We start from the raw sequence: 14,236 nt of genomic DNA on the forward strand, positions 1-14,236 counted from the left end.
CCTGTGGCACTCGTTTAGCTAACCAACCCTGTCACACTCGTTTAGCTAACCAACCCTGTCGCACTCGTTTAGCTAACCCACCCTGTCGCACTCGTTTAGCTAACCCACCCTGTCGCACTCGTTTACCCTCTGGTTCTACAAGAGATACAGGGATGTCCTTTGAGTGTGTTATAATCCAATTTGTCCGCCCATCCAACCATACTATAAACTTAGTGCTACGACAAGCATGGGCCGAGTAATTAAGCGAAATGTTCAAAAACATGCCATAACTCAGGTTCTACTAGAGATACGGGGATGTCCTTTGAGTATGTTATAGTCCAATATGTTCCACATCCAAAAGGTATTGTGGAAAAACTTTGACTTTTTACGTCACATCTGATACTCCACAAAACCGCTCCGGGATGGGCTCGAACCACCAACCTTTCGGTTAACAGCCGAATGCGCTAACCATTGCGCCATGGAAGCTTAGAATTTAAAATGTTGTCAGGTATTGTGGAAAAACTTTGGCTTTTTACGTTACTTTTGAGATCTCACAACACCGCTGCCGGGTGGGCCCGAACCACCAACCTTTCGGTTAACAGATGAACGCGATAACCACTGCGCAACGGAAGCCCAAAAATTATATCGTCGTCAGGTATTGTGGAAAAACTTTGACTTTTTACGTCACATCTGAGACCTCACAAAACCGCTCCCGGATGGGTTCGAACCACCAACCTTTCAGTTAACAGCCGAACGCGCTAACCATTGAGCCACGGAAGCTCAGAAATTCAGTGGTTGTCAGGTATTGTGGAAAAACTTTGACTTTTTACGTCACATCTGAGACCTCACAACACCGCTCCCGGATGGGCTCGAACCACCAACCTTTCGGTTAACAGCCGAACGCACTAAGCATTGCGCCACGGAAGCTTAGAATTTAAAATGTTGTCAGGAATTGTGGAAAAACTTTGACTTTTTACGTCACATTTGAGATCTCACAACACCGCTCCCGGGTGGGCTCGAACGACCAACCTTTCGGTTAACAGTCGACCGCGCTAATCATTGAGCCACGAAAGCTCAGAAATTAAATGGTTGTCAGGTATTGTGGAAAAACTTTGACTTTTTACGTCACATCTGAGACCTCACAACACCGCTCCCGGATGGGCTCGAACCACCAACCTTTCGGTTAACAGCCGAACACACTAAGCATTGCATCACGGAAAATTAGAATTTAAAATGTTGTCATGTATTGTGGAAAACTTATGACATTGTACGCTACATCTGAGACCCCACAACACCTCTCCCGGGTGGGCTGGAACCACCAACCTTTCGGTTAACAGATGCACGCGATAACCATTGCGCAACGGAAGCCCAAAAATTAAACGTTCGTCAGGTATTGTGGAAAAACTTTGACTTTTTACGTTACATTTGAGATCTCACAACACCGCTCCCGGGTGGGCTCGAACGACCATCCGTTCGGTTAACATATGAACGCGATAAACATTGCGCAAAGGAAACCCAAAAATTAAATGGTCTTCAGGTATTGTGGAAAAACTTTTATATTCTGGGTTACAGCTGACACCTCACAACACCGCTCCCAGATGGGCTAGAACCACCACCCTTTTGGTTAACAGCCGAACGCACTAAGCATTGCGCCACGGAAGCTTAAAATTTAAACTGTTGTCAGGTATTGTGGAAAACTTATGACTTTTTACGCCACATCTGAGACCCCACAACACCTTTCCCGGGTGGGGTGGAACCACCAACCTTTCAGTTAACAGCCGAACGCTTAAACCATTGAGCCACGGAAGCTCTGAAATTCAATGGTTGTCAGGTATTGTGGAAAAACTTTGACTTTTTACGTCACATCTGAGACCTCACAACACCGCTCCCGGATGGGCTCGAACCACCAACCTTTCGGTTAACAGCCGAACGCGCTAACCATTGCGCCACGGGAAGCCCAAAAATTAAATGGCCGTCAGGTATTGTGGAAAAACTTTGACTTTTTGCGGGGTCTCAGATCTACCGTGAAAAGTCATAACTTTTCCACAATACCTGACAACCATTTAATTTCTGAGCTTCCGTGGCGCAATGGTTAGCGCATTCAGCTGTTAACCGAAAGGTTGGTGGTTCGAGCCCACCCGGGAGAGATGTTGTGGGGTCTCAGATGTAGCGTGAAAAGTCATAACTTTTCCACAATACCTGAAAAACATTTAATTTCTGAGTTTCCGTGGCTCAATAGTTAGCGCGTTCGTCTGTTAAACAATAGGTGGGTGGTTCGAGCCCACCCGGGAGAGGTGTTGTGGGGTCTCAGATGTAGCGTGAAAAGTCAAAACTTTTCCACAATACCTAACAACTATTTAATTTCTGAGCTTCCGTGGCTCAATGGTTGGCGCGTTCAGCTGTTAACCGAAAGCTTGGTGGTTCGAGCCCACCCGGGAGAGATGTTGTGGGGTCTCAGATGTAGCGTGAAAAGTCATAACTTTTCCACAATACCTGAAAAACATTTAATTTCTGAGTTCCCGTGGCTCAAAGGTTAGCGCGTTCGGCTGTTAACCAATAGGTTGGTGGTTCGAACCCACCCGGGAGCGGTGTTGTGAGGTCTCTAATGTGACGTAAAAAGTCAAAGTTTTTCACAATACCTGACGAACATTTAATTTTTGGGCTTCCGTGTGGCAATGGTTAGCGCGCTCAGCTGTTATTCAATAGGTTGGTGGTTCGAGCCCACCTGGGAGCGGTGTTGTGAGGTATCAGTTGTAACGTAAAAAGTCAGAGTTTTTCCACAATACCTGACGAACATTTAATTTGTGGGCTTCCGTGGCGCAATGGTTAGCGCGTTCGTCTGTTAACCAATAGGTTGGTGGTTCGAGTCCACCCGGGAGAGGTGTTGTGGGGTCTCAGATGTAGCGTGAAAAGTCATAACTTTTCCACAATACCTAACAACTATTTAATTTCTGAGCTTCCGTGGCTCAATGGTTGGCGCGTTCGGCTGTTGACCAATAGGTTGGTGGTTCGACCCCACCCGGGAGAGGTGTTGTGGGGTCTCAGATGTAGCGTAAAAAGTCAAAACTTTTCCACAATACGTGACAACCATTTAATGTCTGAGTTTCCGTGGCTCAATGGTTAGCGCGTTCGGCTGTTAACCAAGAGATTGGTGGTTCGAGCATACCCGGGAGCGGTGTTGTGAGGTCTCTGATGTGACGTAAAAAGTCAGAGTTTTTCCACAATACCTGACGAACATTTAATTTTTGGGCTTCCGTGTGGCAATGGTTAGCGCGCTCAGCTGTTATTCAAAAGGTTGGTGGTTCGAGCCCACCTGGGAGTGGTGTTGTGAGGTATCAGATGTAACGTAAAAAGTCAGAGTTTTTCCACAATACCTGACGAACATTTAATTTTAGGGCTTCCGTGGCTCAATGGTTAGCGCGTTCAGCTGTTAACCGAAAGGTTGGTGGATCGAGCCCACCCGGGATAGGTGTTGTGGGGTCTCAGATCGACCGTGAAAACTCATAACTTTTCCACAATACCTGACAACCATTTAATTTCTGAGCTTCCGTGGCTCAATGGTTGGCGCGTTCAGCTGTTAACCGAAAGCTTGGTGGTTCGAGCCCACCCGGGAGAGATGTTGTGGGGTCTCAGATGTAGCGTGAAAAGTCATAACTTTTCCACAATACCTGAAAAACATTTAATTTCTGAGTTCCCGTGGCTCAATGGTTAGCGCGTTCGGCTGTTAACCAATAGGTTGGTGGTTCGAACCCACCCGGGAGCGGTGTTGTGAGGTCTCTAATGTGACGTAAAAAGTCAAAGTTTTTCACAATACCTGACGAACATTTAATTTTTGGGCTTCCGTGTGGCAATGGTTAGCGCGCTCAGCTGTTATTCAATAGGTTGGTGGTTCGAGCCCACCTGGGAGCGGTGTTGTGAGGTATCAGTTGTAACGTAAAAAGTCAGAGTTTTTCCACAATACCTGACGAACATTTAATTTGTGGGCTTCCGTGGCGCAATGGTTAGCGCGTTCGTCTGTTAACCAATAGGTTGGTGGTTCGAGTCCACCCGGGAGAGGTGTTGTGGGGTCTCAGATGTAGCGTGAAAAGTCATAACTTTTCCACAATACCTAACAACTATTTAATTTCTGAGCTTCCGTGGCTCAATGGTTGGCGCGTTCGGCTGTTGACCAATAGGTTGGTGGTTCGACCCCACCCGGGAGAGGTGTTGTGGGGTCTCAGATGTAGCGTAAAAAGTCAAAACTTTTCCACAATACGTGACAACCATTTAATGTCTGAGTTTCCGTGGCTCAATGGTTAGCGCGTTCGGCTGTTAACCAAGAGATTGGTGGTTCGAGCATACCCGGGAGCGGTGTTGTGAGGTCTCTGATGTGACGTAAAAAGTCAGAGTTTTTCCACAATACCTGACGAACCTTTAATTTTTGGGCTTCCGTGTGGCAATGGTTAGCGCGCTCAGCTGTTATTCAAAAGGTTGGTGGTTCGAGCCCACCTGGGAGTGGTGTTGTGAGGTATCAGATGTAACGTAAAAAGTCAGAGTTTTTCCACAATACCTGACGAACATTTAATTTTAGGGCTTCCGTGGCTCAATGGTTAGCGCGTTCAGCTGTTAACCGAAAGGTTGGTGGATCGAGCCCACCCGGGATAGGTGTTGTGGGGTCTCAGATCGACCGTGAAAACTCATAACTTTTCCACAATACCTGACAACCATTTAATTTCTGAGCTTCCGTGGTGCAATGGTTAGCGCGTTCAGCTGTTAACCGAAAGGTTGGTGGTTCGGGCCCACCCGGGAGAGATGTTGTGGGGTCTCAGATGTGGCGTGAAAAGTCATAACTTTTCCACAATACCTGACAACTATTTAATTTCTGAGCTTCCGTGGCTCAATGGTTGGCGCGTTCAGCTGTTAACCGAAAGCTTGGTGGTTCGAGCCCACCCGGGAGAGATGTTGTGGGGTCTCAGATGTAGCGTGAAAAGTCATAACTTTTCCACAATACCTGAAAAACATTTAATTTCTGAGTTCCCGTGGCTCAATGGTTAGCGCGTTCGGCTGTTAACCAATAGGTTGGTGGTTCGAACCCACCCGGGAGCGGTGTTGTGAGGTCTCTAATGTGACGTAAAAAGTCAAAACTTTTCCACAATACCTGACGAACATTTAATTTGTGGGCTTCCGTGGCGCAATGGTTAGCGCGTTCGTCTGTTAACCAATAGGTTGGTGGTTCGAGTCCACCCGGGAGAGGTGTTGTGGGGTCTCAGATGTAGCGTGAAAAGTCATAACTTTTCCACAATACCAAACAACTATTTAATTTCTGAGCTTCCGTGGCTCAATGGTTGGCGCGTTCGGCTGTTGACCAATAGGTTGGTGGTTCGACCCCACCCGGGAGAGGTGTTGTGGGGTCTCAGATGTAGCGTAAAAAGTCAAAACTTTTCCACAATACGTGACAACCATTTAATGTCTGAGTTTCCGTGGCTCAATGGTTAGCGCGTTCGGCTGTTAACCAAGAGATTGGTGGTTCGAGCATACCCGGGAGCGGTGTTGTGAGGTCTCTGATGTGACGTAAAAAGTCAGAGTTTTTCCACAATACCTGACGAACATTTAATTTTTGGGCTTCCGTGTGGCAATGGTTAGCGCGTTCAGCTGTTAACCGAAAGGTTGGTGGTTCGGGCCCACCCGGGAGAGATGTTGTGAGGTCTCAGATGTGGCGTGAAAAGTCATAACTTTTCCACAATACCTGACAACTATTTAATTTCTGAGCTTCCGTGGCTCAATGGTTGGCGCGTTCGGCTGTTGGCCAATAGGTTGGTGGTTCGAGCCCACCCGGGAGAGGTGTTGTGGGGTCTCAGATGTAGCTTGAAAAGTCATAACTTTCCACAATACCTGAAAAACATATCATTTCTGAGTTTCCGTGGCTCAATGGTTAGCGCGTTCGGCTGTAAACCAACAGGTCGGTGGTTCGAGCCCACCCGGGAGCGGTGTTTTGGGACCTCAAATGTAACGTAAAAAGCCAAAGTTTTTCCACAATACCTGACGACCATTTAATTTTTGGGCTTCCGTGGCTCAATGGTTAGCGCGTTCGGCTGTTAACCAATAGGTTCGTTGTTCGAGCCCACCCGGGAGAGGTGTTGTGGGGTCTCAGATGTAGCGTGAAAAGTCATAACTTTTCCACAATACCTGAAAAACCTTTAATTTCTGAGTTTCCGTGGCTCAATGGTTAGCGCCTTCGGCTGTTAACCAATAGGTTGGTGGTTCGAGCATACCCGGGAGCGGTGTTGTGAGGTCTCTGATGTGTCGTAAAAAGTCAGAGTTTTTCCACAATACCTGACGAACATTTAATTTTTGGGCTTCCGTGTGGCAATGGTTAGCGCGCTCAGCTGTTATTCAAAAGGTTGGTGGTTCGAGCCCACCTGGGAGCGGTGTTGTGAGGTATCAGATGTAACGTAAAAAGTCAGAGTTTTTCCACAATACCTGACGAACATTTAATTTTTGGGCTTCCGTGTGGCAATGGTTAGCGCGCTCAGCTGTTATTCAAAAGTTTGGTGGTTCGAGCCCACCTGGGAGCGGTGTTGTGAGGTATCAGATCTACCGTGAAAAGTCATAACTTTTCCACAATACCTGACAACCATTTAATTTCTGAGCTTCCGTGGCGCAATGGTTAGCGCATTCAGCTGTTAACCGAAAGGTGGGTGGTTCGAGCCCACCCGGGAGAGATGTTGTGGGGTCTCAGATGTAGCGTGAAAAGTCATAACTTTTCCACAATACCTGAAAAACATTGAATTTCTGAGTTCCCGTGGCTCAATGGTTAGCGCGTTCGGCTGTTAACCAATAGGTTGGTGGTTCGAACCCACCCGGGAGCGGTGTTGTGAGGTCTCTGATGTGACGTAAAAAGTCAGAGTTTTTCCACAATACCTGACGAACATTTAATATTTGGGCTTCCGTGTGGCAATGGTTAGCGCGCTCAGCTGTTATTCAAAAGGTTGGTGGTTCGAGCCCACCTGGGAGCGGTGTTGTGAGGTATCAGATCTACCGTGAAAAGTCATAACTTTTCCACAATACCTGACAACCATTTCATTTCTGAGCTTCCGTGGCGCAATGGTTAGCGCATTCAGCTGTTAACCGAAAGGTTGGTGGTTCGAGCCCACCCGGGAGAGATGTTGTGGGGTCTCAGATGTAGCGTGAAAAGTCATAACTTTTCCACAATACCTGAAAAACATTTATTTTCTGATTTTCCGTGGCTCAATGGTTAGCGCGTTCGTCTGTTAACCAATAGGTAGGTGGTTCGAGCCCACCCGGGAGAGGTGTTGTGGGGTCTCAGATGTAGCGTGAAAAGTCATAACTTTTCCACAATACCTAACAACTATTTAATTTCTGAGCTTCCGTGGCTCAATGGTTGGCGCGTTCAGCTGTTAACCGAAAGCTTGGTGGTTCGAGCCCACCCGGGAGAGATGTTGTGGGGTCTCAGATGTAGCGTGAAAAGTCATAACTTTTCCACAATACCTGAAAAACATTGAATTTCTGAGTTCCCGTGGCTCAATGGTTAGCGCGTTCGGCTGTTAACCAATAGGTTGGTGGTTCGAGCCCACCCGGGAGAGGTGTTGTGGGGTCTCAGATGTATTTTGAAATGTCATAACTTTTCCACAATACCTGAAAAACATATCATTTCTGAGTTTCCGTGGCTCAATGGTTAGCGCGTTCGGCTGTTAACCGAAAGCTTGGTGGTTCGAGCCCACCCGGGAGAGATGTTGTGGGGTCTCAGATGTAGCGTGAAAAGTCATAACTTTTCCACAATACCTGAAAAACATGGAATTTCTGAGTTCCCGTGGCTCAATGGTTAGCGCGTTCGGCTGTTAACCAATAGGTTGGTGGTTCGAGCCCACCCGGGAGAGGTGTTGTGGGGTCTCAGATGTATTTTGAAAAGTCATAACTTTTCCACAATACCTGAAAAACATATCATTTCTGAGTTTCCGTGGCTCAATGGTAAGCGTGTTCGGCTGTAAACCAACAGGTTGGTGGTTCGAGCCCACCCGGGAGCGGTGTTTTGGGACCTCAAATGTAACGTATAAAGCCAAAGTTTTTCCACAATACCTGACGACCATTTAATTTTGGGCTTCCGTGGCTCAATGGTTAGCGCGTTCGTCTGCTAACCAATAGGTAGGTGGTTCGAGCCCACCCGGGAGAGGTGTTGTGGGGTCTCAGATGTAGCGTAAAAAGTCAAAACTTTTCCACAATACGTGAAAAACATGGAATTTCTGAGTTCCCGTGGCTCAATGGTTAGCGCGTTCGGCTGTTAACCAATAGGTTGGTGGTTCGAGCCCACCCGGGAGAGGTGTTGTGGGGTCTCAGATGTATTTTGAAAAGTCATAACTTTTCCACAATACCTGAAAAACATATCATTTCTGAGGTTGCGTGGCTCAATGTTAGCGCGTTCGGCTGTTAACCAACAGGTTGGTGGTTCGAGCCCACCCTGGAGCGGTGTTTTGGGACCTCAAATGTAACGTAAAAAGGCAAAGTTTTTCCACAATACCTGACGACCATTTAATTTTGGGCTTCCGTGGCTCAATGGTTAGCGCGTTCGTCTGTTAACCAATAGGTAGGTGGTTCGAGCCCACCCGGGAGAGGTGTTGTGGGGTCTCAGATGTAGCGTAAAAAGTCAAAACTTTTCCACAATACGTGAAAAACATGGAATTTCTGAGTTCCCGTGGCTCAATGGTTAGCGCGTTCGGCTGTTAACCAATAGGTTGGTGGTTCGAGCCCACCCGGGAGAGGTGTTGTGGGGTCTCAGATGTATTTTGAAAAGTCATAACTTTTCCACAATACCTGAAAAACATATCATTTCTGAGGTTGCGTGGCTCAATGTTAGCGCGTTCGGCTGTTAACCAACAGGTTGGTGGTTCGAGCCCACCCTGGAGCGGTGTTTTGGGACCTCAAATGTAACGTAAAAAGGCAAAGTTTTTCCACAATACCTGACGACCATTTAATTTTGGGCTTCCGTGGCTCAATGGTTAGCGCGTTCGTCTGTTAACCAATAGGTAGGTGGTTCGAGCCCACCCGGGAGAGGTGTTGTGGGGTCTCAGATGAATTTTGAAAAGTCATAACTTTTCCACAATACATGAAAAACATATCATTTCTGAGTTTCCGTGGCTCAATGGTTAGCGCGTTCGGCTGTTAACCGAAAGCTTGGTGGTTCGAGCCCACCCGGGAGAGATGTTGTGGGGTCTCAGATGTAGCGTGAAAAGTCATAACTTTTCCACAATACCTGAAAAATATTGAATTTCTGAGTTCCCGTGGCTCAATGGTTAGCGCGTTCGGCTGTTAACCAATAGGTTGGTGGTTCGAGCCCACCCGGGAGAGGTGTTGTGGGGTCTCAGATGTATTTTGAAAAGTCATAACTTTTCCACAATACCTGAAAAACATATCATTTCTGAGTTTCCGTGGCTCAATGGTAAGCGCGTTCGGCTGTAAACCAACAGGTTGGTGGTTCGAGCCCACCCGGGAGCGGTGTTTTGGGACCTCAAATGTAAACTAAAAAGCCAAAGTTTTTCCACAATACCTGACGACCATTTAACTTTGGGCTTCCGTGGCTCAATGGTTAGCGCGTTCGGCTGTTAACCAATAGGTTCGTTGTTCGAGCCCACCCGGGAGAGGTGTTGTGGGGTCTCAGATGTAGCGTAAAAAGTCAAAACTTTTCCACAATACGTGACAACCATTTAATTTCTGAGGTTCCGTGGCTCAATGTTAGCGCGTTCGGCTGTTAACCAATAGGTTGCTGGTTCGAACCCACCCGGCAGCGGTGTTGTGAGGTCTCTGATGTGACGTAAAAAGTCAAAGTTTTTCCACAATACCTGACGACCATATCATTTTTGGGCTTCCGTGTGGCAATGGTTAGCGCGCTCAGCTGTTATTCAAAAGGTTGGTGGTTCGAGCCCACCTGGGAGCGGTGTGGTGAGGTATCAGTTGTAACGTAAAAAGTCAGAGTTTTTCCACAATACCTGACGAACATTTAATTTTTGGGCTTCCGTGGCGCAATGGTTAGCGCGTTCAGCTGTTAACCGAAAGGTTCGTGGTTCGAGCCCACCCGGGATAGGTGTTGTGGGGTCTCAGATCTACCGTGAAAAGTCATAACTTTTCCACAATACCTGACAACCATTTAATTTCTGAGCTTCCGTGGCTCAATGGTTGGCGCGTTCGGCTGTTGGCCAATAGGTTGGTGGTTCGAGCCCACCCGGGAGAGGTGTTGTGGGGTCTCAGATGTAGCGTGAAAAGTCATAACTTTTCCACAATACCTGAAAAACATTTAATTTCTGAGTTTCCGTGGCTCAATGGTTAGCGCGTTCGTCTGTTAACCAATAGGTTGGTGGTTCGAGCCCACCCGGGAGAGGTGTTGTGGGGTCTCAGATGTAGCGTGAAAAGTCATAACTTTTCCACAATACCTAACAACTATTTAATTTCTGAGCTTCCGTGGCTCAATGGTTGGCGCGTTCAGCTGTTAACCGAAAGGTTGGTGGTTCGAGCCCACCCGGGAGAGGTGTTGTGGGGTCTCAGATGTAGCGTGAAAAGTCATAACTTTTCCACAATACCTAACAACTATTTAATTTCTGAGCTTCCGTGGCTCAATGGTTAGCGCGTTCATCTGTTAACCAATAGGTAGGTGGTTCGAGCCCACCCGGGAGAGGTGTTGTGGGGTCTCAGATGTATTTTGAAAAGTCATAACTTTTCCACAATACATGAAAAACATTTAATTTCTGAGTTCCCGTGGCTCAATGGTTAGCGCGTTCGGCTGTTAACCAATAGGTTGGTGGTTCGAACCCACCCGGGAGCGGTGTTGTGAGGTCTCTGATGTGACGTAAAAAGTCAAAGTTTTTCCACAATACCTGACGACCATTTCATTTTTGGGCTTCCGTGTGGCAATGGTTAGCGCGCTCAGCTGTTATTCAAAAGGTTGGTGGTTCGAGCCCACCTGGGAGCGGTGTTGTGAGGTATCAGTTGTAACGTAAAAAGTCAGAGTTTTTCCACAATACCTGACGAACATTTAACTTTTGGGCTTCCGTGGCGCAATGGTTAGCGCGTTCAGCTGTTAACCAAAAGGTTCGTGGTTCGAGCCCACCCGGGATAGGTGTTGTGGGGTCTCAGATCTACCGTGAAAAGTCATAACTTTTCCACAATACCTGACAACCATTTAATTTCTGAGCTTCCGTGGCGCAATGGTTAGCGCATTCAGCTGTTAACCGAAAGGTTGGTGGTTCGACCCCACGCGGGAGAGATGTTGTGGGGTCTCAGATGTGGCGTGAAAAGTCATAACTTTTCCACAATACCTGACAACTATTTAATTTCTGAGCTTCCGTGGCTCAATGGTTGGCGCGTTCGGCTGTTGGCCAATAGGTTGGTGGTTCGAGCCCACCCGGGAGAGGTGTTGTTGGGTCTCAGATGTAGCGTGAAAAGTCATAACTTTTCCACAATACCTGAAAAACATTTAATTACTGAGTTCCCGTGGCTCAATGGTTAGCGCGTTCGGCTGTTAACCAAAAGGTTGGTGGTTCGAGCCCACCTGGGAGCGGTGTTGTGAGGTATCAGTTGTAACGTAAAAAGTCAGAGTTTTTCCACAATACCTGACGAACATTTAATTTTTGGGCTTCCGTGGCGCAATGGTTAGCGCGTTCAGCTGTTAACCAAAAGGTTCGTGGTTCGAGCCCACCCGGGATAGGTGTTGTGGGGTCTCAGATCTACCGTGAAAAGTCGTAACTTTTCCACAATACCAGACAACCATTTAATTTCTGAGCTTCCGTGGCGCAATGGTTAGCGTGTTCGTCTGTTAACCAATAGGTTGGTGGTTCGAGCCCACCCGGGAGAGGTGTTGTGGGGTCTCAGATGTAGCGTGAAAAGTCATAACTTTTCCACAATACCTAACAACTATTTAATTTCTGAGCTTCCGTGGCTCAATGGTTAGCACGTTCGTCTGTTAACCAATAGGTAGGTGGTTCGAGCCCACCCGGGAGAGGTGTTGTGGGGTCTCAGATGTAGCGTGAAAAGTCATAACTTTTCCACAATACCTGAAAAACATTTAATTTCTGAGTTTCCGTGGCTCAATGGTTAGCGCGTTGGGCTGTTAACCGAAAGGTTCGTGGTTCGAGCCCTCCCGGGATAGGTATTGTGGGGTCTCAGATCTACCGTCAAAAGTCATAACTTTTCCACAATACCTGACAACCATTTAATTTCTGAGCTTCCGTGGCGCCGTGGCGCAATGGTTAGCGCGTTCAGCTGTTAACCGAAAGGTTGGTGGTTCGAGCCCACCCGGGAGAGATGTTGTGGGGTCTCAGATGTGGCGTGAAAAGTCATACCTTACCACAATACCTGACAACTATTTAATTTCTGAGCTTCCGTGGCTCAATGTTTTTCGCGTTCAGCTGTTAACCGAAAGGTTGGTGGTTCGAGCCCACCCGGGAGAGATGTTGTGGGGTCTCAGATGTAGCGTGAAAAGTCATAACTTTTCCACAATACCTGAAAAACATTTAATTTCTGAGTTCCCGTGGCTCAATGGTTAGCGCGTTCGGCTGTTAACCAATAGGTTGGTGGTTCGAGCCCACGCGCTAACCATTGCGCAACGGAAGCCCAAAAATTAAATGGTCGTCAGGTATTGTTGAAAAACTTTGGCTTTTTACGTTACATTTGAGATCCCAAAACACCGCTCCCGGGTGGGCTCGAACCGCAAACCTATTGGATAACAGCCGAACGCGCTAACCATTGAGCCACGGAAACTCAGAAATTAAATAGTTTTCAGGTATTGTGGAAAAGTTATGACTTTTCACGCTACATCTGAGACCCCACAACATCTCTCCCGGGTGGGCTCGAACCACCAACCTTTCGGTAAACAGCTGATCGCGCTAACCATTGCGCCACGAAAGCCCAAAAATTAAATGTTCGTCAGGTATTGTGGAAAAACTCTGACTTTTTACGTTACATCTGAGACCCCACAACACCTCTCCCGGGTGGGCTCGAACCACCAACCTATTGGTCAACAGCCGAACGCGCCAACCATTGAGCCACGGAAGCTCAAAAATTAAATAATTGTCCGGTATTGTGGAAAAATTATGACTTTTTACGTTACATCTGAGACCTCACAACACCGCTCCCAGGTGGGCTCGTACCACCAACCTTTCGGTTAACAGCCGAACCCGCTAACCATTGCGCCACGGAAGCCCAAAAATTAAATGGTCGTCAGGTATTGTTGAAAAATTTTGGCTTTTTACGTTACATTTGTGATCCTAAAACACCGCTCCCGGGTGGGCTCGAACCACCAACCTATTGGTTAACAGCCGAACGCGCTAACCATTTTGCCACGGAAGCTCAGAAATTAAATGGTTGTCACGTATTGTGGAAAAGTTTTGACTTTTTACGCTACATCAGAGACCTCACAACACCGCTCCCGGATGGGCTCGAACCACCCACCTATTGGTTATGAGCCGAACGCTCTAACCATTGAGCCACGGAAGCTCAGAAATTAAATGGTTGTCAGGTATTGTGGAAAAGTTATGACTTTTTACGTTACATCTGAGACCTCACAACACCGCTCCCAGGTGGGCTCGAATCACCAACCTTTTGAATAACAGCTGAGCGCGCTAACCATTGCGCCACGGAAGCCCAAAAGTGATATGGTCGTCAGGTATTGTGGAAAAACTTTGACTTTTTACGTCACATCAGAGCCCTCACAACACCGCTCCCGGGTGGGCTCGAACCACCAACCTATTGGTTAACAGCCGAACGCGCTAACCATTGAGCCACGGAAACTCAGAAATCAAATGTTTTTCAGGTATTGTGGAAAAGTTATGACTTTTCACGGTAGATCTGAGACCCCACAACACCTATCCCGGGTGGGCTCGAACCACCAACCTTTCGGTTAACAGCTGAACGCGCTAACCATTGCGCCACGGAAGCCCAAAAATTAAATGTTCGTCAGGTATTGTGGAAAAACTCTGACTTTTTACGTTACATCTGATACCTCACGACACCGCTCCCAGGTGGGCTCGAACCACCAACCTTTTGAATAACAGCTGAGCGCGCTAACCATTGCCACACGGAAGCCCAAAAATGATATGGTCGTCAGGTATTGTGGAAAAACTTTGACTTTTTACGTCACATCAGAGACCTCACAACACCGCTCCCGGATGTGTTCGTACCACCAACCTTTCGGTTAACAGCCGAACGCGCTAACCATTGCGCCACGGAAGCCCAAAAATTAAATGGTCGTCAGGTATTGTGGAAAGACTTTGGC

The sequence above is a fragment of the Phalangium opilio genome, unplaced genomic scaffold (genome assembly GCF_054372755.1).
Source record: "Phalangium opilio isolate 3A_F unplaced genomic scaffold, DU_Popi_V2 ptg001170l_1, whole genome shotgun sequence".
In the NCBI taxonomy this organism is placed as follows: domain Eukaryota; kingdom Metazoa; phylum Arthropoda; class Arachnida; order Opiliones; family Phalangiidae; genus Phalangium; species Phalangium opilio.